The sequence below is a fragment of the Amblyraja radiata genome, chromosome 1 (assembly GCF_010909765.2).
Source record: "Amblyraja radiata isolate CabotCenter1 chromosome 1, sAmbRad1.1.pri, whole genome shotgun sequence".
Taxonomy (NCBI): domain Eukaryota; kingdom Metazoa; phylum Chordata; class Chondrichthyes; order Rajiformes; family Rajidae; genus Amblyraja; species Amblyraja radiata.
Genome location: NC_045956.1, coordinates 116,401,548 through 116,428,781, shown reverse-complemented (window position 1 = coordinate 116,428,781; position 27,234 = coordinate 116,401,548). Strand labels below are relative to the sequence as shown.

Below are 27,234 nucleotides of genomic sequence, written 5' to 3'. Positions count from 1 at the left end.
TTTTCATGTTATTTATTTTAGTTGTTTATTTTAGATATTTCTCTTTTACGTATCGTTAGTTTTTAGATAATGTGTGAATGGTGCACTGACTGGTTGGCATTTTTAATTTTGTTGTACATGTTTACATGTTATAATGACAATAAAGAACCTATCTACCTATCTAAATTTAATTTACATTTAATATTTGATATTTAAGTTTCTAGCCGTTCATTGTGCTTTAGTCATGGGGAGGGTACAGTTAGTGGGACAGAGAGGCGTACAGTTACGTGACCTCTGTTGGTCCAGCAATAGAGATAATCCAGTGGGGATCTGGAACCAAGGATGCTGGAAAATCGGTGTACCTGAGCTAGGACTTGTTAGATTCCAAAATATTCACATAGAGTTATGTTCCAGCAGGCTTAGTAAGCATGCACGAAAGGACGCTTTTGTGTTCGTCTTCAAGTGCTGGAGTAATGCCCCTGTCCCACTTAGGAAACCTGAATGGAAACCTATGGAGACTTTGCGCCCCACCCAAGGTTTCCTTGCGGTTCCCGGAGGTTTTTGTCAGTCTCCCTACCTGCTTCCACTACCTGCAACCTCCGGCAACCACCTGCAACCTCCGGGAACCGCACGGAAACCTTGGGTGGGGCGCAAAGTCTCCAGAGTTTTCCGTTCAGGTTTCCTAAGTGGGACAGGGGCGTTATACTCAGCAGGTCAGGCAGCATCCCTGGAGAACATGGATAGGTGATGTTTCGGGTTGAAACCCTTCTTCAGTTTGAAGAAGGGTCTCGACCCAAATCATTCATCTATCCATGTTCTCCAGGGATGCTGGCTGACCTGCTGAGTGACTCCAGCACTTTGTGCCCTTTTGTATATTTACCACCATTTGGAGTTCTTTGTTTCTACATACTAAGCATGCAGTTTTGTTTCCAAAAATAAACTTTATTTGTAATAAAAAATAAAAAATGTTATGTTATACGTTATATGTTATAAAAATATAAATATAAATATAAAAAATATATACAAAACAAAAACCGTGTAAAAACTCTTCTTACATTCTTAGTGTCTGCATGTTAGTTGCCTTTAAAATCAGTTTTGGTCTTTGGCCAGATGCAAGTCATTGGGGAGTGAAGCACTGGGAGAGATGTTGCAGACAAGAGAGAAACAAAATAACATGAAGTAATAGCCTGGAGTCAAATTGCGTGAGGGATGGGGTTGCTTCGAGTTTAGGAAAACCAGTAATACTGGTTTCTCCATGTCCTGCAGAGTTTAATCGCAGAGATCTTTTCAATAAGCTTTCCACCAATAGACAATAGACAATAGACAATAGACAAGAGGTGCAGGGGTAAGCCATTCGGCCCTTTGAGCTAGCACCGCCATTCACTGTGATCATGGCTGATCATTCATAATCAGTACCCTGTTCCTGCCTTCTCACCATATCCCCTGACTGCTATCTTTAAGAGCTCCATCTAACTCTCTCTTGAAAGCATCCAGAGAATTGACCTCCACTGCCTTCTGAGGCAGAGAATTCCACAGATTCACAACTCTCTGGGTGAAATTTTTTTCCCTCATCTCCGTTGTAAATGGTCTACCCCTTATTCTTAAACTGTGGCCCCTGGTTCTGGATTCGCCCAACATCGGGAACATGTTTCCTGCCTCTAGCGTGTCCAATCCCTTAATAATCTTATACGTTCTACCAAAAGGCAGCCTGATTGATTGGCTGGATGCCTTTTAGACAGGAAGTCTGCTTCATAAGTTTTCTTAAAAAAGACACAAAGTACTGGAGCAACACAGCGGCTCAGGCGGCATCTTGGGGAAGCTGGATAGGTGGCATTTCGGGACAGGATGAAGGGTCCCAATCCGAAATGTTACCTATTCATGTTCTCCAGAGACGCTGCCTGACCCGCTGAGTTACTCCAGCTTTAGTGTCTATCTTTGGCAGCTAGCAGGTTTAAATTTCCTTTCATGACTGAATTTTCTTGATGTTGATCTGATCTGATTGTTGACTTCATAAAGGGGAAGTCAGGAAACCATGTGCATTTTTATTAATGGGTCAGTGGTGGAGAGAGTTAACAGCTTTAAACATCTCAGATGATCAGTCTTGGGTCCAGCACACAAATGTAATAATGAAGGTGGCTTGCCAGTGCCTCTACTTACTTAGAAGTTTAAAGGGATTCAACAGATCTACGAATACTCTCACAAGGGGCAGGCCAGGCTATTTACCTAAAACTGAGAATTTAATGTTCTGACTATCCTGACTGATTGCATCATGAGCTGGCCTAGCAATTTCAATGTACAGGAATGCAAAAGGCTGCAGTGAGTAGTAGACTCAGCCTGGTCCATCACAGACAGAGCACTCCCTCCATCACCAGCATCTACATGAGCACTACCTCGAGGAGGCAGCATCTACTATCAAGGATCACCACTATGCTCTCTTGTCACTGCTACCATCAGGCAAGAGGTACCGCAGCCTGAAGTCCCACATCTTCATTTGAACTATCTAAACTGAATCAGGAAAAACACAAAGTGCTGGAGTAATGTCATCTATGTTAGACCTTTTTGTGCCTTCTTTTGTAAACCAGTGAATGGGCGCATGTGCGGGGCTCTTCTAGAGTGTGCGCATGTGCAGGACTTTTCCGGAGAAGTATTTCAGGTGGGAAAGGCCTGCAGAATCAACCATGTTTGCCAGACGTTTCTGAATTTATGTTATTAAAGAAATGTTGCTTAAAATTTAAATAAAGTTAAGTAAATTACGAGTAGTGAAAAGTTTCATTTGCCTCACAACAACTTAAGCAACTTATCTTAGAAGTCAAACAGTCTGACTTGGGATGGAGAAACTATTGAAACCACAGCGCTTGGATCTGGATCCCAACTAACCAGCTGCTGCAAAGAATTGGAAGCACTGGCTTCTTACACTAAATAACTTCTTTGATGATGCACCAGACAGACTCAAGACATGAATAAGCTTTGTCTCTTCTGATGTATATGATTATATAGAGGAATGTACAACTTATGATTCTGCTATTGATGTACTAAGCAGACTCTTCGTTAAGACACCCAACGTGATATTCGCTCGACACCTCCTTGCTACTCGGAAACAAAAACCTGGTGAGTCACTTGATGAATTTTTACAAGAACTTCAAAGATTTAGTAAAGGCTGTGCCTTCAAAGCAGTTACGGCTGATCAATATCGACAGGAAGTTATTTGAGACTCTTCTATCAATGGTTTGGCATCGCCTATAATACGATAGAGACTATTAGAACAGAAAACCTTGGATTTACAGTTGGCTTACAATCAAGCTTCCTCTTTAGACTTGGCTCAGAAAAATTCAGATGCTTATGGCTCATCTAATGTGTATTCTGCTGCAACTACTACAAAAGAATTTCACCCAAGTACTAATATTGAGCAATCTGAAACAATTTCTACTGATAAAGGTGCCCCTGCTGCAGCATATAATTATTCAAAAAGGAACTGTTACTTTTGCGGGGGGGTAATATTTATAAGAGAGAGAGATGCCCTGCTCGAGAGGCAACTTATAATAGTTGTGGCAAGAAGGGACATTATTCAAGTATGCAAGTCCAAAGCAACTACTAAAATTGTGACTGCTGCCATGTATACGCCTTCTTTATGTGCAATTACAGCTGCATTTCCTCAGAGCTTGTCTCATGCAGCTACAATGGTATCTATTAATGGCCATACATTTAATGTACTACTTGATTCTGGCAGTTCAGAAAACTTTATAAGTGAACAGGCTGTGTCTCGGCTAAATCTAACTATAATTCCTTCAAATACATAAATCTCAATGGCTCTGACAACTCTCAAAACTCAAATTATATGATCTTGTATTGTAGACTTTATTCTGAACTAGCTATAGTTAGCTAGCTAACTATAAATTTGTATGTCTTGGTATTTTGAAAAATTTGTGTAGCGATATAATTCTAGGTCAGGATTTCCAGAAACTGCACAATCACTTCAAATAATGTATGAAGGAACTATGCCTGATCTTGTATTGTCAAAGCCACCAGTATTGTGTGTTTTTTCTGCTGCATCTGTTGAATGTCCTTCATTATTCACTAATCTATCCTCCAAGTGCAAGCCAATTGCTACAAAATCAAGACATTTTAGTAAATATGATAGGAACATTATCAACACAGAAGTAACTAATCTTTTACAAGAATAATAATAATAATGGATGGGATTTATATCGCGCCTTTCTAATACTCAAGGCGCTTTACATCGCATTATTCATTCACTCCTCAGTCACACTCGGTGGTGGTAAGCTACTTCTGTAGCCACAGCTGCCCTGGGGCAGACTGACGGAAGCGTGGCTGCCAATCTGCGCCTACGGCCCCTCCGACCACCACCAATCACTCACACACATTCACACACATTCACACACAGGCAAAGGTGGGTGAAGTGTCTTGCCCAAGGACACAACGACAGTATGCACTCCAAGCGGGATTCGAACCGGCTACCTTCCGGTTGCCAGCCGAACACTTAGCCCATTGTGCCATCTGTCGTCCCAAGAAGGGATTATAGAACCCAGCTCTTGCCCTTGGAGGGCACAAGTTGTCGTGGTTAAGGATCCCTTGGAGAGACATAGAAAGAGACTCTGCATTAATTACTCTCAAACTATAAAGCAGTTCACGGAGCTTGATGCATATCCATTACCTCATATAGAAGAGATTATCAATACATTAGCTAATTATAAGATATTCTTTACTTTTGACTTAAAGTGCTTACTACCAAATTCCTTTGAAGGAATCAGCGAAGAAATACACTGCGTTTGAAGCAAACGGGAAATTATATTACTACTGCAGAGTTCCTTTTGGTGTAACTAATGGCGTGGCTGTTTTTCAGAGGGAGATGGACAAACTTGTTGAACAGGAAAAACTTAAAGATATTTTCCCTTATCTTGATAATATATATATTGCAGGAAAAGACCAAGCTGAACATGACGAAAATGTACAACGGTTTTTAGATGTTGTACATTCTAAAAATCTAACATAAAAGGAGACTAAGTCAATAACATCAGTGTCATCAATTAATATTTTTGGTTATTGGGTTGGAAATGATATAATCAAGCCTGATCCAGAAAGACTCTGCCCACTCCACGAGATACCTGTTCCAGCTACATTAAACTCTCTACGAAGGGTTCTTGGGATGTTTGCATATTATGCTAAATGGATACCAATTTTTTCTGACAAAATTCAACTTTTGATTAGAGCAAAATCTTTCCCCCTTGATTCTACAGCAATTGGTGCCTTTACTTCTTTAAAGAAACAATTAGAATCTGCGACATTACACGCCATCGATGAGGATCTCCCCTTTGTTGTTGAATATGATGCCTCTGATTTAGCAGTATCAGCAACATTAAATCAAGGAGGACGACCAGTGGCTTTCATGTCTCGTACTCTCCAAGGTAGTGAATTGCACCACCCACTCATCGAAAAGGAAGCTACAGCAATTATTGAAGCAGTGAGGAAATTGAGTCATTTCCTTGCTCACCAGCATTTCACTTTGATAACAGATCAGCGTTCAGTAGCTTTTATGCTGGATAATCGGAAACGAACGAAGATTAAAAACAGTAAAATTCATGAATGGAGGATTTAATTATCTGCATATAGTTATTCAATTGAGTATCGCCCTGGTAAGGATAATGTTGCTCCGGATACATTAACTCGAGCATTTTGTGCCTGTTCATTCTTCTGCACTCACTGATCTTCACAATGGGCTGTGTCATCCTGGAGTCACTCGTTTGTTACATTATGTTTGTTCCAAAAACTTACCTTTCTCTACAGAAGATGTGAAGATGACATGTGAATGTGTGCTTCATGTAGAATCTGTGCTGAACTAAAACCAAGGTTCTCCCGTCCTGAAGAAGGAAGATTGATCAAAGCTACTCAACCTATGGAACGTTTGAGTATTGACTTCAAAGGGCCTTTACCATCCTCCTCTCGAAATGTTTATATACTTACCTTAGTTGATGAATATTCGAGTATTCCATTTGCCTTTCTTTGTCCAAATATGTCAGCTGCTATGGTTATCAAATGTTTAGATCAACTGTTTTCATTCTGTGGATTTCCAAGTTACATACATTCTGATAGGGGCACCTCATTCATGTCAAAAGATTTAAAGGACTACCTATCTAATAGAGGAATTGCAACAAGTAAAATAACACCATATCATCCTATTGGAAATGGTTGGTTGAAAGGTATAATGGAATCATTTGGAAAGCAGTGAACCTATGCATTAAAGTCAAATGATATACCAGATCAGCAGTGGGAATGTGTTCTACCAGATGCATTACACTCCATCAGATATCTACTGTCAACTGCTACCAATACTACTCCACACGAGCGATTATTTACCGAATGAAGATCAAACCAAGTAAATCTCGAAGCATCTCCATAGTCAACGGGGTGCTTAGAGACACAAGGTTCTGTATCGGTGATGACCCAATACCAACAGTGTCTGAACAGCCAGTTGAAAGCCTGGGCAGATGGTACAACGCAAGTCTCAAGGACAAAGAGCAGGTGCAACAACTAAGGCAAGAAATTGTCAATGGCCTGGAGAACATCAATCAGACCCTACTGCCTGGGAAACTGAAGCTCCGGTGCCTACAGTTTGGACTCTTTCCTCGGACAATGTGGCCACTGACCATTTATGAAGCCCCAATAACAACTGTGGAGAAGATGGAGCGAACCATAACTTCATACGCGAAGAAATGGCTCGGGGTCCCACGATGTCTAACTAACATCGGCCTATATGGCAAAGGGGTCCTGGAACTACCTCTCACTAGTCTAACAGAGGAATACAAGTGTTCTAAAGTAAGACTTCAGATGACACTGAGGGACTCTAGAGACAAGACCATCAGTGCTGTTGCGCCGCCCCTAGTAACTGGCCGGAAGTGGACACCATCTGATGCAGTACAGCAAGCTTCATCAGCCCTGAGACACAAAGACATCGTGGGGCAAGTCCAGCAGGGAAGAGGAGGCTTTGGCCTTACGACAAGTAAACCAACTTGGCGAAAGGCCACAACATCAGAGCGGAGGACATTGGTGGTCGAGGAGGTGCGGCGACAAGAGGAGGCCGCAAGAAGTGCAAAGGCGGTCTCTCTTGCCAAACAGGGGCAATGGATGCAGTGGGAAGGTGTGGAGCGGAGGAAGATCAGCTGGAAAGAACTATGGGAAATGGAAGCAAGCAAGATCAGCTTCATCATCAGAGCGACTTATGACGTGCTTCCATCACCAAAGAACCTCCATCAGTGGTACGGCGAGGATCCAACCTGTGCCCTCTGCCCAACTCCAGCGACCCTCAAACACATCATGGTAGGCTGCAAGACCAGCCTCACGCAAGGGAGATACACGTGGCGGCATAATCAGGTACTAAAAAGCCTGGCATCAGCCCTTGAGAACAGGCGGTGTGCGACCAACTCCTTGCCTCCGAGAGCAAGCAACCCCCTCCCCCTAAGGGCAACAACCTTTGTCCGAGAAGGACAGAAAACATCTAAACATCCTTCCACCAGATCAGAAGAAGGAAACCTATGCAGGGCCCGCGACTGGAGGATGCTGGCGGACATCGGCCGACAACTAGTTTTTCCACCTGAAATTGCTTCCACCAACCTCAGGCCAGACTTGGTGTTCTGGTCCCCTTCACAGAAGACTGCTTACATCATAGAGCTCACAGTTCCATGGGAGAACTCTGTTGAGGAGGCCTATGAGCGTAAGAAGCTGCGTTACGCAGAGCTTGCAGCAGAGGCAACGCAGCGTGGCTGGAACACCAAAGTCTATCCAGTTGAAGTGGGATGCAGAGGATTTGTTGCGTCATCTACCATCAGACTGCTGAAGGAGCTTGGAATCCACGGTCAGGCTCTGCGGAAGACCATAAGATCACTCTCAGAGGCGGCTGAAAGAAGCAGCCGGTGGATTTGGCTCAAGCGGAAAGACCCATGCTGGGCCCCAAGTATTTCAGGGTGAATCTTTGGGGCGGTTTGACACGGGACACGCGCTGAGGGCTGATCATCCTGCAGCGGGCCGCCCTTGTGGAGGGTGTATAGTGTTAAAAGGCCGAAACACCCAGTGATGCAAGGGTACACTACTGATGATGTGTCCTGTGCCCAACTGTCCTGAAGGTTACCCAGGCCAAGATATACGTATCCACTCCCCCCCCCCCCCCGCCCCCCCACCGATGTTGAGCGTCTACCACTCTCAACAATCAACGAATGTCGTGAAATGCTCCCCACCTATTGGCACAAGGGACTTCTTAACATCTTGTCCTGTGTATTTGATTTTGATTCCTTCAAACGGCGTTCTTCTAGTGGTACTTCTCTGCCATCATGGTTGACTAGCCCTGGGCCTGTGTTGCTTCGTCGTTATGTCCGAGTAAATAAGAATGAGCCTTTTGTTGATGAAGTTGAACTGACTGATGTCAACCCTTCCTATGCAACGATCAAGTATTGGGATGGACGTCAGTCAACTGTCTCACTTCGTGACCTTGCACCATGTCCGTCTTCTCCATCAGCTCCGTCACTTCATGATAACACTAATCGAGAACTTCCTCCAACACTTCCAGCATCCCCTATGGAAACTTCTATAAGAAATTCTAAAATTGTAAATCTAAATAACAATATGAGTGAAGTTGATGACCAAGCAATATATCTACCACCAGCTATTGAAACACCATTATCTCCTGAAGCTCCAGTGCTGCGACGGCCATCAAGACGTATTAAACCTCCTGACCGTCTCAACTTATAAATAGGAGGGGAGAATGAAGTGGGCGCATGTGCGGTGCTCTTCTAGAGTGTGCGCATGTGCAGGACATTTCCGGAGTGTGTGCATGTGTGAAGTATTTCGGGCGGGAAAGGCCTGCGGAATCAGCCATGTTTGCCAGACGTTTCTGAGTTTATGTATTAAAGAAATAAGTTGCTTAAAGCTTAAATAAAGTTAAGTAAATTACGAGTAGTGAAAAGTTTCATTTCAAGTTCAAGTTCAAGTGAGTTTATTGTCATTGTTCCCTGATAGGACAATGAAATTCTTGCTTTGCTTCAGCACACAGAACATAGTAGGCATTTACTACAAAACAGATCAATGTGTCCATATACTATAATATAAATAAATACACACATGAATAAATAAAATGATAAAGTGCAAATAACAGATAATTGGTTATTAATGATCAGAGTTTTGACCGAGCCAGGTTGAATAGCCTGATGGCTGTGGGGAAGTAGCTATTCCTGAACCTGGTTGTTGCAGTCTTCGGGCTCCTGTACCTTCTACCTGAAGGTAGCAGGGAGATGAGTGTGTGGCCAGGATGGTGTGGGTCTTTGATGATGCTGCCAGCCTTTTTGAGGCAGCGACTGCGATAAATCCCCTCGATGGAAGAAAGGTCAGAGCCGATGATAGACTGGGCAGTGTTTACTACTTTTTGTAGTCTTTTCCTCTCCAGGGCGCTTCAAGTTGCCGAACCAAGCCACGATGCAACCGGTCAGCATTTGCCTCACAACAACCAGCATCTGCAGTTCCTTGAGTCTGAAGAAGGGTTTCGGCCCGAAACGTCGCCTATTTCCTTCGCTCCATAGATGCTGCTGCACCCGCTGAGTTCCTCCAGCAATTTTGTGTACCTTCTGCAGTTCCTTGTTTCTCCAGACAAATCAGTAACTCCTCATACTAATCTTTCAACCATTTTGCATCAATTGACTAGTTTAAGTCGTATGTATGCCTAAAGGATTAGAGGGATAAGGGCCAAACACGGGCAGGTGGGCATCTTGGTTGGCATAGGCGTTTGGCCAAAGGGCATTTTCCCTACCATATAACTCAAAAGATTCAATTAGTTGCAGTCAGGATCAATTAGCACTTTCAATAATGAATTATTAATAGAGTTAACAAAATTAACAACGTAACTTCCAATGGCATTTCAGGAGAGCCACTGTAATTCAATATTAACTGAATTACAGATTAAATTATGACTGAGCCCTTATAGGAGACTATTTCAAAGGATGAAATCCCAGGATGTTAATGTTAACTATTAGAGCAAGGATAACCAAGTCTAGAAACTTGATCATGCAGCATATAATGGGAACCAAAGTATTTAAGTTGACAATCAATATGTAAATGCTCGCTCCATGTCCACGTTGCTCCACCCACAAGATTGTACGACTAACCATTCGGAACACTTTATCTGGCCAACACTTGCAACGTTGAGGAGCGGCACGGTGGCGCAGCAGTAGCGTTCCCTGGGTACTCCAGTTTCCTCCCACATTCCAAAGAAATACAGGTTTGTAGGTTAACCTGCTTGGGTAAATTTGTAAATTGTCCCTAGTGTGCAGAATATGGGGTGATCACTGGTCGGCACAGACTCGGTGTGCCGAAGGGCCTGTTTTCGTACTGTATACCTAAACTGAACTAAAATCTCTCTAAAAACTGTGGATCTGGAGAGCGTGACTACAGGTTGCAGAGTCTCTGTGGGTGTGATGGTTATTCAAGCAAGGAACAGCAGATGCTGGCTTACAAAAACCACAAACTGCAAGAGCAACTCAGCTCAGCGGGTCAGGCAGAATCTCTGGAGAAGATAGATAGGTGATGTTTCACATCATGATCCTTCATCAGACTCGTAGTTGACATTTTGGGTTGGGACTCTTCTTCACCTATCCATGAACTCCAGAGATTCTGCCTGACCCATTGAGTTACTCCAGCACTGTGTTTTTTGGATATTCAATATCAAGTCTCAAAAGGCTTATTGCTCACCTCGGTTTTCCAGCATGTGCAGCAAAATTTGACGGAGACACAAGGAATTGCATATGTTGGTTTACAAAACAAAACAAAGCACTGGACTAACTCAGTGACAGCATCTCTGTACAAAATAGGTAGGCAACAGACACAAAAGGCTGGAGTAACTCAGCAGGACAGGCAGCATCTCTGAAGAGAAGGAATCAGTAACATTACGGGTCAAGACCCTTCTTCAGACTGAGTCAGGGAAGGGGGATGAGGAGATACAGAGATAAGGAAGTTTAAGGTGTGCGAACGAGACATCAAAGGGGGTGGAGATTAAGGAAAATGTAGAATAGATCATTAGCTAGGAGAAGGTAATAACAAAGCAAACAGAGATAACATGTAATCAGGGACAGTCAGACTGGTCAGAGAACTAGGAAGGGGTAGGGATGGACAGAGGGAAAGCAAGGGTTACTTGAAGTTAGAGAAATAAATATCATACCACTGGGGTGTAAGCTGCCCAAGCAAAATAGGAGGTGCTGTTCCTCCAATTTGCGCTGGGCAGCACTCTGACAATGGAAGAGGCCCAGGACAGAAAGGTCGGTGTGGGAATGGGAGGGGGTGTAAAGTGTTTAGCAACTGGGAGATCAGGTAGGTTTAGGCGGACTGAGCAAAGGTGTTCAGCGAAATTATCGCCGAGCCTGCGCTTGGTCTCACTGACATACTGTACAGGAGCCCACACCTGGAAAAAAGTGTCAAATAGGTAAATAAGGATGGAAGATGCGCAAATTGTGAAGCTAGAGGAAGGATTACAAGTAGACGGGGGCGGGGCAAGGGGAAAGGGAGAAATTAGTATGCATCTAGGTGGAGCACAGGGAAGAGAGTGGGAATGAAGGGGGTGTGTTAGCAGATTAGTTACTTAAAATAGTAAGATTAAACGAGAACTTACCAGTTTGAAGTTTGATCTTTATTTTATGAGGAGTAACATTGAGGGATTACGTGAAGACCCCGCCAGTACGCATGCGTGTCAATCTTCAAAGCAGCGGTGTGAAATCACAGACAACAGTAAATAAACTGAACATAGTATGATTAGAGAAATAGGATACCAGTTGAACTTTATGATCGAGGGTGGGCGTGGAGGGCACGTAATCAACGTTACTCCTCATAAAATAAAGATCAAACTTCAAACTGGTAAGTTCTCGTTTAATCTTACTATTTTACTTCGGAGTCACGTGAGTGACTACGTGAAGATTTTAAAGCTCTGTGATTTCATGCCGTGGAAACGAGTCCAGGCGTCATACACTGCATCAGTAGGCCAATGATGAGTGAACATTAAGAATGCATTCAGACATGACATAGATATAGACATGTTGATGCTATTAATGAATAATAGTGGCGAAAGTGTGGAGGAAGTGTGAACCATACCTAACATAGAGTTGGCAATACCCCTGATCTGGCAATAGGTTTATTCTGAATATTTGGACAGATCAATAGTTTGACCATCCTGCAACCGCTAGGATGTGGTCCATCCTTGCTGCTGAGGTATAGCGGTCCTGGTGGAATGAGACTCAATGTCAATGTACACTCCTGTATATGCCAGAACCATTTAACCATCTGGAGAAGGTTCGTAGTGATTCCTTCTAACAAGATTTTATGTAACTAACAATATTGCTGTCAGAGTCTATAAGGCTCTTGGGAACCTTGACATACTGGTGTAGATGTGTGATCACACGCAACCCAAGGTCCATGGGATATGCAACATCTAGTTTGGTCTTGTGTCCCTGTCTAATCTGCTCGACTAATCATAAACAAAACATGTTATTATAGCCCGCAGATATGATCATCCTATCCAGTGTAGCAATGGCTGGACCCGTAGCGCTGTACTCAGTGCCATGGCATAATCACTAGTACGTGAGTATGACCATGGACAGGGATGTTGCTGGTGCCCATCAGTGAAGTGACGTAGTACAATGTTAACAACCCATATCTCTGCGTCCCTAGGCCTGGGAGGTTTTAAGTTGACGATACCTTCATATTCTAGATGTCAGAGGGTGAGACCGGACAGAGTGGTTTATGTTCTCAGCAGCCAAATGATGAGGAGGTACTTCAAGCACAGTAATGGAATATTAACTTAATGTTATAATCCCATAAAACTGAATTTTAATGTTCAGTCATCCATGCCGAGTTAAATGTAAGGAAGCATAAACAATGCTTCCCATCTCCTATGCAGATTGCTGCTATTTGGTGCTATCCCTGCAATCTGTAGTGAGCACTCCTAATGCTTATGGTTTGACAACCCGAGCCGCAGGAACGATCTCTCAGAGTCTGTAAGTCTATGAATTGATTATATCATGCAGAGGATGGTTTCAACATCACAATTGAACCAGCATCTTTTTTATCCGGAAATAACTATGTAAGGTTTGATGCTCATTCTTCGCCTCAGCGGGAGCCATAGGTATATAACCCAGGCATGAAAACCCGGAGGCGGGAATCTTGCTGAATTTTGCAAGACCCGTCTATTGAGGCCAAATGGAGGAAGACATAAAAGATCATTCCTCTCTAGTGTAGCGAGAATGCACCCTTCGCCACTATATGCCTCGTTCACTGTTGATTGAGCCTGGATGCAAGCATCTCAATAGTTAGTGTTCCATCGATCCACAATGTCATTTAATACTTTGTGATCACACATTCATTCTGTGTTGTCATTGATTTTGCATAATAATACACCAGTGCTAAATGCGGTTTGGTAAAACTATCACCGGATACTTTGATTTGATTGTACCTTTGTGATTAACATATACCACCACCAAGTGTATCATCTTGGACTTGTGCATGCAGTTTATGCATATCCACACACCCTTTAATGCACAGAATGCACCTGGTGTCCATTGGCAGTTGATACCATGACTGAACACTTGATAACTCATGCTAATCCCATCTGCCTCCGTAACTAGAGATGGTATTAGTAAATTACCCATCTTTGGGCAATAGCATCAGTTTGGAAATGACTGAAGATTTACGGATAAGAGGTTTTAGTGGAGCAAAGCTGTCCATCATTATGACTTTGATAGTTTCAGCTAAAAATAGCAGACGTCTAATTTTTGTCTTAGAGCTGATCCCAGACAAATAAATGGATGATTGTATCCCAATAATCAATAGTTTCAGTTGGTATCAACTTAATTTAAAGTTAACTGGACGGGTGAGAACCAATTTCTCAAATATAGCTATGTTGCTGATAAGGCTAATTTAGTAAAATACAGTATGTTCAATATCATCCAGATTGGCCATGCCACTTATTTGTTAACTCTGTTTAGTTGAAGCACTGATAGTAGTGATTTGGTAAATAATCTGGAAACTGGAGTTAGCCCATTTTGCAACGCTCTGAGTGTATCGTTGCCTCATCCAGTTAAATTTCAAATATCTTCAACCCTGTGAGCGGAAATGACCACGGAAGTTATTCAGAATAGTCTATACTGCACATGCGGGTTGAGGCTGTTGACAATGATCAGTCCACATCCCATTCTTGTGAGCCTGCCTTAAAAGGTAACTCCAACCATACCTGTGTGCACTATAAACTAATCTTATGTTATCCCAAACCAGTGTAAATATTCAAATCAGTTTAATATTACTAACTTGTATCCGTGACATGAGACATCATCGATGTGGTTCCATACCTTTATCTGAATGGGAGGACTTATGCAACCCGACCCAGGAGCTGCCTCAAACATGTGCATGCTTTTGCACCTGCTTCTGGGAGGTAGAGGAGCTTGAGTACGGGGTTGGCGCATCTTCCAGGAAGGCCGTTCTGGGCTGTGGCCTAAAAAGACCTTTGTCCTGGTTGTACGGCCTTCAAGCTTTCACCAGCTTCAGTTCATCGTGGTTTGCTGGTGGGTGCGTAGGGGTGCTGCTGTTGAAGATGTGAGGTCTTGCGTGATGAAGTGACCTTCCTGAACCCGACGGCCACTCGTCGAGCTCCTGCTGCTGGTAGTGTTGTTCCTGCACCCCCTGCACACTTGTTGTATCTTCAGCCAAACCCCTGTCTTCCGAGTCAGCCCAGAAGTGACTCCTAATGCTCCCCTCTGTCGAGGGAGATGCATTATGCAGCCCTCAATAAGGTGCTGCCATGGGCGTCCTGGGACCCCATGGTGACTAGAACTCCATATACCGGAGCATGTCATATTGGGAGCATCTGCTCCATCAACCGCTCCATGCGGGATATGCGATCACAGTTGCTCCTGCCGGCGGTGAACCTTCACAGCCTGACTCGTCCGAGTCTTCGGCTTGTCCGACTTCTGCTTGGCCTTCCCACCAGTCTGTTGTCGATTTCGACTGTGCAGGTGCCAGGTCGGAGACTGCTGATCAATAGCGATCCAGGTGCAGTCTACAGCTGCTGACTGCCCTGACTGCCCGCAATTCCGCGGTCCTCCACAGTCAGTCTGGATGCGGTCCATTCCTGTAACATATTCTCACAAAATAGCACAAAACGACCTTCGAGTAAGGAATTTACCTGCATGTCCTTTTTAAAACCTTCTGCTGCGGGGCAACACTCCTCTCGAGCCTGGTCTCGTGGTCGTAGTTTGTTACAGCTGGGGTTCCCTCTGTGGTCCTTGTAGAAAGGCTTCCATTGCGGGTTATTTCTCCCCCGAGCTTTTTCTCCTCGGTCCCTTATAGCAGGGCTTCTCCGTGATGTTCTCCAGTCGGGGCTTCCCCTCCCCCCCCCCCCCCCTCTCCCTCCCCCTCCCCCTCCCCACCGATCTGGGTATCCCCGCAGTAACTGCAGCCGGGATATCCCCGCGGTCCCTATAAAAGGGATAGCCGCGAATTACAAAGTCGGGGGGGGGGAGGGGGGTATCCTGCTTCGGGGGGGGGGGGGGGTGTATATGAAGCCGCTGGTAGGCGACTTACCGCCATCCGCTCCTCGCGTCCCGCAGTCTACGGAGCGGGTTCTCCAGGTGCCTCTGGCACCAATATGAAGCCGCTGGCTCCACAGCCAGCGGCTCGAAGGCGCGCCACCCGCCACCCGCTCCCCGTGTTCCGCGGTCTCCGGAGCGGTTGTCCAGGTGCCCCCGGCACCAATATGAAGCCGCTGGTTTTACTGCCAGCGGCTCGAAGGCGAATCCACCGCCGTCCGCTCCCCGTATTCCACGGTCTCCCGAGCGGGTTCTCCACCAATATGAAGCCGCTGGTTCTACCGCCAGCGGCTCAAAGGTGAATTCACCGTCGCTCGCTACCCGCATTCCGCGGTCTTCCGAGCGACTAGGTCCGTGGGCGGGATTCCCCGTGACCGATGTTCCCTGAAGTTCGTGACTGGGGTCTCCCCTCCGTCCCGACTTCGCCCCGGATTTTTAGCAGGACCTCTAAGTAGAGGTTCCTGCAAGAAAATTTAAGCATGAAAAGTTTTTTTAAAAACTTACCTCAGGTCTGTTGCTGGCAGGAGAATTACGTACACCCTGCCAGTCGTAACGTAATGCGATAGACGATATGACACGCATGCGTACTGGCGGGGTCTTCACGTAGTCACTCACGTGACTCCGAAGTAAAATTGGAGAATTTTATATTAATACTGTTGGGTTGTAAGGTACTCAAGCAGCATATGAGTTGCTGCTCCTCTAGTCTGTGCGTGGCCTCCCTATGGCCATGGAGGATGCCCAGGGCAGAAATATCAGTACGAGAATGGGAAAGGGAGTTAAATTGGTTAGCAATCGGGACTTTCAGTAGGCCTTGGTAGACCGAGTGCATGTTCAGTGAAACAGTCACCAAGTCTAAGCTTGATAAACACAAAATGAAGGAGTAACTCAGAAGGACAGGCAGCATCTCTGGAGAGAAGGAATGGGTGACGATTCGGGTCGAGACCCTTCTTCAGACTAAGCTTGATCTAGGCGATGGAAAGGAGTCCACATCCTGAACACTGAATGTAGTAGATGTGGTTAGAGGAGGTGCACGTGGGCCTATGTCTTACCTGGATGAAATATCTAATAAGGAGTTTCTTAATTTCAAAGTTTACCCACACATCTTCATTGGCAACCTAATTCAAATAACCTGTTTATATCTGCAGATATTATATATCATCCTTTCCAGACTCTTATTACCAATTGGCTCTCAATGAGAGAATGTTTACATTTAATTATCCCTTTGCCATTAGCATCATGAAGACAAATATCTTTTACTGTTATCGAGATCGCTGGAGCAGACAGAAATCAAATAAATAGATCTCTGCATTAATGCAGAGACTAAGAAGATCCTCAGCACTCAATCCAAATAGATTTAATTCTAATACAATACCAAAATCTGACCTTCTCAAAATATCTAATGTTATTAGAAAACTCCCCCCTATTATTAATACCCTACTGTACAATAATTCTTATTCCCAACTTTAATGGTCTTCCAGCATTTGGTGACCTTAAGATTGGACAACAAAATAGATTTTCAGTGAGGTCTTTGAAGGACAGAGAAGGTACAAGGTTGAGGAATGTAGGAAGAGAATTCAATGAAAGGAGCCTGGAGAATCATTAACAATGAAAGTAGTGGAAGCACAATACGCCAGTGTGATTGGAAGCAAGGTTGCGGAGATGTGGGGGAGGTTGTGGAGAAATGTGAAAGCATCAGGGGCTGATTCAGGGCCAAATTTACACTCTGTTTTCTATTAACTCTTCTGTCTTAATGAAGACACAAGAGACTGCAGATCCTAAAATCTGGAGCAACAAACAATCTGCTGGAGGAACTCAGCAGGTTGAACAGCATCTTGTATGAAAAGGAATGATCGACATTTCGGATTGAAGCTCTCCTTCAGAACAGGGGCAGGGTTTTAACCCAAAAAGTCGACCATTCCTTTCTATTCACAGATGCTGCTTGACACGCTGAGTTCCTCCAGCAGAAAGTTTATTGAAAAAAAGGCACAAAGTGCTGGAGTAACTCAGCAGGTTAGATAGCATCTCTGGAGAATATAAATAGGTGACATTTGGGGTCAGAACCGTTCTTCAGATAGCTTGTTGCTTCTGTCTCAAAGAGTTTGGCTCGATATTTTACTACCCACCTTCTCTTTTAATTCTGATGTACAAATTGCGTAATAAGGAGAGCATTCAATTAAATTCCTTTCAGAAATGCACTTTGTTCAGTGACCTTGCCATTTAATCACTGCAAATTAGTTTTGTCTGCAAAGCTGGGTGAAAATGATCATGAAATATTAATTGATTGATAGGACTTGTCAAGCTTTCGTGTTTTGCACCAATAGTAATGTTATGTCAGAAAATCATTTGAAAATACATTTTAGATCCATTATAATTTAGTAAAGTTTTATATGAGTTTTGAAGTTAATGAAAGACTTTCTAACTGACAAGAACACACAACATTTAAGGCTTGCTTTGTGTTTATCATATTGTCACGGCAATGGTTTGGGGCTACAATACCTGCAGTGCAGCTACATATCCAGGCTATTAACTGATTCTCCTTGTGAAAGGCCCAGTGTGAGGATATTAGAATACATTTTCAAAGCAGGTTGCCCATTCCCTTAGGACCATAAAGACTCTGCGGGGGGTCACCAAAGTCATCAAAAATCTGCCTGTCAATGACTATCTCTTTCAGCATTTGCAGAAATTGTTAGTACTTTTTCTGCAGGACCTCCACCCCCTGCATCGAAAATCCCTTTTAGAGATTCAAGAAATCCGATGCAAACCCTAAAAATCTGACATACAAAGTGGAAAAGCTTGCAATTGCTCAGCCGGTGGGTTGACACGCATGGAGAGAGAAACAGGAAAATGCAGATTCATAACCAATGTGCATTCTCTCTTATACCCGCTCAGTTACCACAGTCCAATAATTTGATAGCTGGACACATGATTCATTTTTATTTCAATTAACACAAAATTGCAGTTACCAATTCAGGTTACGAACAGTGGTGCACTGAGATTTTTCAAATTGAATATTTTGCTTTGTGGATGCCAGTAGCAGCATAAACAAGTGCAGAATGAAATAGCATTCCAAGGACAACTGCCCTCATGTGCATAGGATCAAGTGATTGGTCTTCCATCCTGCCATCTCTGACACCTCCCTCCTCTTTCTCGACCTCTCACTCTCCATCACAGGTAACAGACTATCAACCAAAGTCAAACCTACTACAAACCCATGACTCCTCCGCCCACCCTGCCTCCTGCAAGGACTCCATTCCTTACTCTCAATTTCTTCATCTCCACTGCAACGCCTCCTAAAATGAGACTTTCCATTCTAGGACATCCGAGATGTCCTCTTTTTTCACTAAATATGATTTCCCCCTAAGTTGTGGATGGACCCCTTACCTGTGCCTCCTCTGTATCCTGCAGCTCTGTTCTCACTTCCTTTACTTGCAGACAGAACAAGGATGGAGTCCTCCTCCCTCTGCAACTTCTTGGTCGAAGTGCTCAGAAAGAACAAGAGCATCAGAGGGCCGCTGGGGAGTGAGATTAAGGGCCCTTGCCTACCTCAGCCACTGACAGAAGTACACCACAAATCCAGCCACAGAAACCTCACCAATGGATTCCACACTTATTTGTTCACATTAATAGACAATTGACAATAGACAATAGGTGCAGGAGTAGGCCATTTGGCCCATCGAGCCAGCACTGCCATTCAATGTGATCATGGCTGATCATTCACAATCAGTACCCCGTTCCTGCGTTCTCCCCATATCCCCAGACTCCGCTATCTTTAAGAGCCCTATCCAGCTCTCTCTTGAAAGTAGCCAGAGAACCGGCCTCCACCGCCCTCTGAGGCAGAGAATTTCACAGACTCACAACTCTCTGTGTGAAAAAGTTGTTCCACATCTCTGTTCTAAATGACTTACTCGTTATTCTTAGACTTTCTATGGAGGAGGTATTGAGACCCATGAACCAGAGGCTGAAACTGGTGGTTATAAAAGTCTCTAACAAGTGCAGGACCAAACAGTATCCCAAGGATATCAACTGCCCTCCAGCGCATAGGATCAAATGACTGTCTTCCACCCTGACCTCATATTCACTTGGACTATCTCTGACACCTCTTTCCCTTTTCTTGACCTCTCTGTCTCCATCACAGGGAACAGACATTCTCCTAGAGACCCTCTCAGTAGAATCTCCCAAACGCAAAGTACATCCGTTTTATATACTTTTAAGTTCAAAGATAACAGCAAGTGATTCAATACAATTCCATTAACTACAATAATATTGTTCATTTCAATATTTTGAGTCTGACAAAGGTTCTATTGAATTACAATGCAACTGACAATGCATCTCTGAATGTTGCAACACCTGATCCAGTTCAAACTAATTCATTTGAATGGTCCACAAGCTTCTGAGGACAGAGAACCCAGATACCCAAAATTAATATTGTGAGAGCCAGCTCTTTGGAGTACACAAACATCCCAATGATTGATGGACATCAAACATGCCTATGACATGTCATATGACCTCATGACCTTATGACCCTTGGTATTGGACCTGGTAACATCTACAATCCAGAAAAGGATATCTGAATCTTTTCAAAATCCCAAACATTCTGCTGCTAGAGAGCTGACCACATCACTGCCCAGGCTGTTATCAACAGGCACAACACATCCATCTACCAAGTGGAAAAATGGCCAAGTTCTACATCTTGTGGACCGGATAATTCCATTTGAATTAACTACTCACATTTCGACTCTCCGTCATCAGCAAAGTGACGAGAGGTGTCGATGAAAGTATTAACAATACTCACCATTAACACTTCTCAAAACTAGGCATGACATTTTTGAAATGGAAGGAACTGCGGAAACTGGTTTACACCGAAGGTAGTCTGAAGTATTTAGTCTGAAGGGTGGTGAATCTGTGGAATTCCTTGCCACAGAAGGATGTGGAGGCCAGGTCAATGGATAATTTTAGGCCAGCGTTAGATGGATCCTGTCTACGGGTGCTGTCTGTACAGAGTTTGAACGTTCTCCCCGTAACTTGCGTGGGTTTTCTCCAGGAAGCTCCCGTTTCCTCCCACACTCCAAAGACTTTAGGGTTTGGGGTTTGGAGGCTAATTGGCTTGGTACAAATGTAAATTGTCCCTAGTGTGTGTCTGATAGTGTTAGTGTGCAGGGATCGCTGGTTAGCACAGACTCGGTGGGCAGAAGGGCCTGTAACTCCAAAACTAAAACAAGCATGGATACCTTGGCATCAACCAGAGGGGAATATCTATCCACCTGGCGTTCCAGAAAAAAAGATATTATAGACTTCATAGATTTTAAACATTTAAAGAATGTGTGAACATTCATGAATCATACATGAGAATGAGATCTCCATGGAAACCATATCTCCATATCAAGCTGTTCTACTGGCCTAAGTAGGGAAGTACAGCCAAGCAACAGGCAATAATTGTGGCACCATAAACTATTTGTCCATTGCAGGCAGCAGCAAGAACAGCTTTTTTGGAAGCTTGGAGATTGGCCAGCATTTAATTGATCAATGAATATTCAAAATAAATGTCTCTTGGAATCAAGGGGAAAACGTTCCCTTCAGCAGAGTCAGATCTACCACATGGGGAGTTGGTGGTGGTTACTGGAGATCAACTCTGGGGATAGACACAAAATGCTGGAGTAACTCAGCAGGACTGGCAGCATATAACCATATAACCATATAACAATTACAGCACGGAAACAGGCCATCTCGACCCTTCTAGTCCGTGCCGAACACGTATTCTCCCCTAGTCCCATATACCTGCGCTCAGACCATAACCCTCCATTCCTTTCCCGTCCATATAACTATCCAATTTATTTTTAAATGATAAAAACGAACCTGCCTCCACCACCTTCACTGGAAGCTCATTCCACACAGCCACCACTCTCTGAGTAAAGAAGTTCCCCCTCATGTTACCCCTAAACGTCTGTCCCTTAATTCTCAAGTCATGTCCCCTTGTTTGAATCTTCCCTACTCTCAGTGGGAAAAGCTTATCCACATCAACTCTGTCTATCCCTCTCATCATTTTAAAGACCTCTATCAAGTCCCCCCTTAACCTTCTGCGCTCCAAAGAATAAAGCCCTAACTTGTTCAACCTTTCTCTGTAACTTAGTTGTTGAAACCCAGGCAACATTCTAGTAAATCTCCTGTACTCTCTCTATTTTGTTGACATCCTTCCTATAATTAGGCGACCAAAATTGTACACCATACTCCAGAATTGGCCTCACCAATGCCTTGTACAATTTTAACATTACATCCCAACTTCTATACTCAATGCTCTGATTTATAAAGGCCAGCATACCAAAAGCTTTCTTTACCACGCTATCTACATAAGATTCCACTTTCAGGGAACTGTGCACAGTTATTCCCAGATCCCTCTGTTCACCTGCATTCTTCAATTCCCTACCATTTACCATGTACATCCTATTTTGATTTGTCCTGCCAAGATGTAGCACCTCACACTTATCAGCATTAAACTCCATCTGCCATCTTTCAGCCCACTCTTCCAACTGGCATAAATCTCTCTGTAGACTTTGAAACTCTACTTCATTATCCACAACACCACCTATCTTAGTATCATCTGCATACTTACTAATCCAATTTACCACACCATCATCCAGATCATTGATGTACATGACAAACAACAGTGGACCCAACACAGATCCCTGTGGCACCCCACTAGTCACTGGCCTCCAACCTGACAAACAACCATCCACCATTACTCTTTGGCATCTCCCATTCAGCCACTATTGAATCCATCTTGCTACTCCACCATTAATACCCAACAATTGAACCTTCTTAACCAACCTTCCGTGAGGAACCTTGTCAAAGGACTTACTGAAGTCCATATATACAACATCCACTGCTTTACCCTCATCAATTTCCCGAGTAACCTCTTCAAAAAATTCAAGAAGATTAGTCAAACATGACCTTCCAGGCACAAATCCATGTTGACTGTTCCTAATCAGACCCTGTTTATCCAGATGCTTATATATATTATCTCTAAGTATCCTTTCCATTAATTTGCCCACCACTGACGTCAAACTAGCAGGTCTATAATTGCTAGGTTTACTCTTAGACCCCTTTTTAAACAATGGAACAACATGCGCAGCACGCCAATCCTCCGGTACTATTCCCGTTTCTAATGACATTTGAAATATTTCTGTCATAGCCCCTGCTATTTCTACACTAACTTCCCTCAATGTCCTAGGAAATATCCTGTCCGGACCTGGAGACTTATCCACTTTTATATTTCTCAAAAGTGTCAGTACTTCCTCTTCAATCTCATAGTTTCCATAGCTAGTCTACTTGTTTCCCTTACCTCACATAATTCAATATCCTTCTCCTTGGTGAATACCGAAGAAAAGAAATTGTTCAATATCTCCCCCATCTCTTTTGGCTCTGCAGATAGTGTCCACTCTGACTCTATAATGGACCAATTTTATCCCTCATTATCCTTTTGCTATTAATATAGCTGTAGCAACCCTTTGGATTTACTTTCACCTTACTTGCCAAAGCAACCTCATATCTTCTTTTAGCTTTTCTAATTTCTTTCTTAAGATTCTTTTTACATTATTTATACTCCTCAAGCACCTCATTTACTCCATGCTGCCTATAATTATTGTAGATCTCTCTCTTTTTCTGAACCAAGTGTCCAATTTCCCTAGAAAACCATGGCTCTTTCCAATTTTTACTATTTCCTTTCAACCGAACAGGGACATAAAGATTCTGTACTTTAAATTTCACTTTTAAATGTCTTCCATTTCTCTTCCACATCTTTCCCATAAAACAAACTGTCCCAATTTACTCCTTTTAAATCCTTTCGCATCTCCTCAAAGTTAGCCTTTCTCCAATCAAAAATCTCAACCCTAGGTCCAGTTCTGACCCTCTCCATAATTATATTGAAACTAATGGTATTGTGATCACTGGTCCCGAACTGTTCCCCAACGCATACCTCTGCCACCTGTCCCGTCTCATTTCCTAACAGGAGGTCCAGCACCACCCCTTCTCTAGTAGGTACTTCTATGTATTGCTGCAAAAAACTATCCTGCACACATTTTACAAACTCTAACCCATCCAGCCCATTTACAGAATGTGTTTCCCAGTCTATGTGTGGAAAATTGAAATCTCCCACAATCACTATCTTGTGCTTACTACTAATATCTGCAATCTCCTTACATATTTGCTCTTCCAATTCTCGCTCCCCATTTGGCGGTCTATAATACACCCCTATAAGTGTTGCTACCCCTTTCCCATTTCTCAGTTCCACCCAAATAGCCTCCCTAGACGAGCCCTCTAATCTATCCTGCCAAAGCACTGCTGTAATATCTTCCCTGATAAGCAATGCAACACCTCCACCTCTTGCCCCTCCAATTCTATCACACCTGAAGCAACGAAATCCTGGAATATTTAGTTTCCAATCACAGCCCTCCTGCAACCATGTTTCACTGATCGCCACAACATCATACTTCCAGGTGTCAATCCAGGCTCTAAGTTCATCCAACTTTCTTACAATGCTCCTAGCATTAAAATATACACATTTAAGAAACCCACCCTCTCTTATTCTCTGTTTATTGTCTTTTTCTTCTCTCTCCCCTACATTTTGGGTCAGAGTGCTACCATTCTCTGCCTCCTGCCTCACACACTGACTGCTAGCTTTCCCAATTTGAGTCCCTCCCCCCAACCATACTAGTTTAAAGTCTCCCCAGTAGCCTTTGCAAATCTCCCCGCCAGGATATTGGTCCCCCTCGAGTTCAAGTGCAACCCGTCCTTTCTGTACAGGTCGCACCTTCCCCAAAATAGGTCCCAATGATCCAGAAACTTGAATCCATACCCACTGCACCAGTCCCTCATCCACTCATTTATCCTCCACCTCGCTCCATTCCTACTCTCGCGTGGCACAGGCAGTAATCCTGAGATTGTTACCTTTGCGGTCCTTCTCCTTAACTCTCTACCTAACTCCCTAAATTCTTCTTTCATGACCTCTTCTCTTTTTTTACCTATGTCGTTGGTACCTATATGTACCACAACCTCAGGCTCCTCTCCCTCCCATTTCAGGATTTCTTGGACACGTTCAGACACATCCCTGACCCTGGCACCAGGGAGGCAAACTACCATCCGGGTCTCCTGTCTGCGTCCACAGAATCACCTCTCCGACCCCCTGACTATAGAGTCCCCTATTACAATTGCCCTCCTCTTCTTTTCCTTACCCTTCTGAGCAACAGGACCAGTCTTTGTGCCAGAGGCCCGGCCGCTGTTGCTGCCCCCAGGTAGGCTGTCTCCCCCACCCTTACTCAAACATGAGTACTTATTTTCAAGGTGTACAGCCACCGGGGTACTCACCAGTCCCTGCCTCTGCCCATTGCCCTTCCTAACTGTGACCCAGTTTTCTGTCTCCCGTGGTCTTGGAGTGACCACCTCCCTGTAACTCCTTTCTATGACCTCCTCGCTCTCCCTGAGCAGACAGAGGTCATCGAGTTGCTGCTCAAGGTTCCTAACACGGTCCCTTAGGAGGCCCATCTCGACGCACCTGGTGCAGATGTGGACGGCTGGAGGGCACTCAGACTCCATGACCTCCCACATCTGACATCCAGAACAGTAAACTGCCCTGGCCTTCATTCTCCCCCTAGCTAGCTGAGGAGCTCAACCATTTTTTCGCCCGTTTTGAGCTGAATGAGGCGGAGCCTGCACCTGCAGCCGCGCCCAGCACTGACGACCTGGCACTCACTGTGCCACTCACTGTGAGTACGGAGGACGTCAGAAGAACACTCCGCAGGGTCAACCCCAGGAAGGCTGCTGGCCCAGATGGCATCCCAGGGAGAGTATTGCGGGACTGTGCAGACCAGTTAGCGGAGGTTTTCAGCGACATCTTCAACCTCTCTCTGTCAACGTGCACTGTCCCTAAATGCTTTAAGACTGCTACCATCGTGCCTGTACCCAAAAAAACAGCCATTACCAGCTTGAATGACTATAGACCTGTTGCTCTCACTTCAACGGTGATGAAGTGTTTTGAACGGCTGGTCCTGGCCCACATTAAGTCCTCACTCCCATCCACCCTGGATCAGCATCAGTTTGCATATAGAGCTAATAGGTCAATGGAGGATGCCATCAACATAGCTCTACATTCTGCACTGACACATCTGGAGCGTCCTTGCTCATATGTGAGGATGTTATTTGTAGATTTTAGTTCTGCATTTAATACAATCATCCCCAACAGAATGGTGGACAAACTGTCTGATCTGGGTGTTAATGCAAACACATGCGGATGGATTAAGGACTTTTTAACAGATTGCCCACAGACTGTCAGGATGGGGTCCAATTACTCCCCAGTCCTGACGCTCAGCACAGGAACGCCACAAGGTTGTGTGCTGAGTCCCATCTTGTATACAATATACACTTATGACTGTATACCAACACACAATACAAACAGGATCATCAAGTTTGCGGACGACACGACTGTGGTGGGACTGATAAACAACAATGACGAGTCTGCCTACAGGGATGAAGTCCAAAAACTGACTGTCTGGTGTACCAAAAACAACCTGGTACTCAACCCATCAAAGACAAAAGAGCTGGTCGTTGACTTCAGGAGCAAGAGGAGAGAGGAACCTGCTCCCTTATACATCAAAGGAGACATGGTGGAGAGAGTCACTGGCTTTAAGTTCCTGGGAAAAACATCTCCCAGGACCTCAAATGGCAAATGAACACCGTCACTCTCGTGAAGAAGTCACATCAGCGGCTGTATTTCCTGAGGTCTCCGCGGAGAGCAAACGTCTCACAGCCGCTGCTGCTGTCCTTCTACCGATGCGCCGTGGAAAGTATCCTCTCCTATGGAATCCTGGTGTGGTTTGCTAGCTGTACTGTGGCTGAGAGGAGGGCATAGCAGGAAATTATAAAAACAACGCAGAGCATTACAAACACCTAACTGCCCTCCTTGGATGACATATATAGGGCCCGATGCTTGCGCCGGGCCACAAATATCAAGCAGGACACATCCCACCCTGCCAACCACCTTTTTACTCTGCTACCCTCTGGGAGGCGATTCAGGACTCTGTAGACTAAAAAATAGTTTCTACCCATGTGCGATAAACGAGCTAAATTCCAACAGAGAACGCTGGGGAAGCAAAATGTAATTCCAAGAAATGCCGCCAAATTCTTTTAAATTCTTTTAAATTCTTTTAAAATACCTATTTATTATTTACTAATAAGTGTACATATGTGTTAATGGTTGTCGTGTTTGTATTTTTTTTAATCGGAGGAGATGTAATGGAATTTCGTTGCACAGTATTGTGCAATGACAATAAACGTATTCATTCATTCATACTTATCCGAATAGAATAAAGCCTTACCCGGGATACAAGCCAATCAGCTGCTTCCTCTGGTCCTCTTCCACCAATCAGAGGCTTCCACCAGACTCCTTCTCTGGAAGTGAGATGGAACGTTGCAGATTTGGGTAACTCCTCCTCGCACCAACGGCTCCCCGGGCCTCTGTAGAAGCAAGCCCCGCGCTGTTTTTATACTCACAGCTCCAGGTAACTCCTCCTCACACCAACGGCTCCCCGGGCCTCTGTAGAAGCAAGCCCCTCGCTGTTTTTATACTCACAGCTCCAGGTAACTCCTC

The 27,234-nt window shown here is 44.2% G+C and overlaps 1 long non-coding RNA gene across 1 annotated transcript; it reads right to left on the bottom strand.

Moving 5' to 3' along the window:
- Positions 1-1,228: 1,228 nt before the first annotated feature.
- On the bottom strand, positions 1,229-26,640 carry LOC116978473. The gene is made up of 3 exons (XR_004413459.1): positions 26,517-26,640; positions 10,153-10,159; positions 1,229-1,239 (listed from the first exon to the last, which is right to left on the bottom strand). It is a non-coding gene; the product is annotated as an uncharacterized LOC116978473 (long non-coding RNA).
- Between the last annotated feature and the right edge of the window lie 594 nt (positions 26,641-27,234).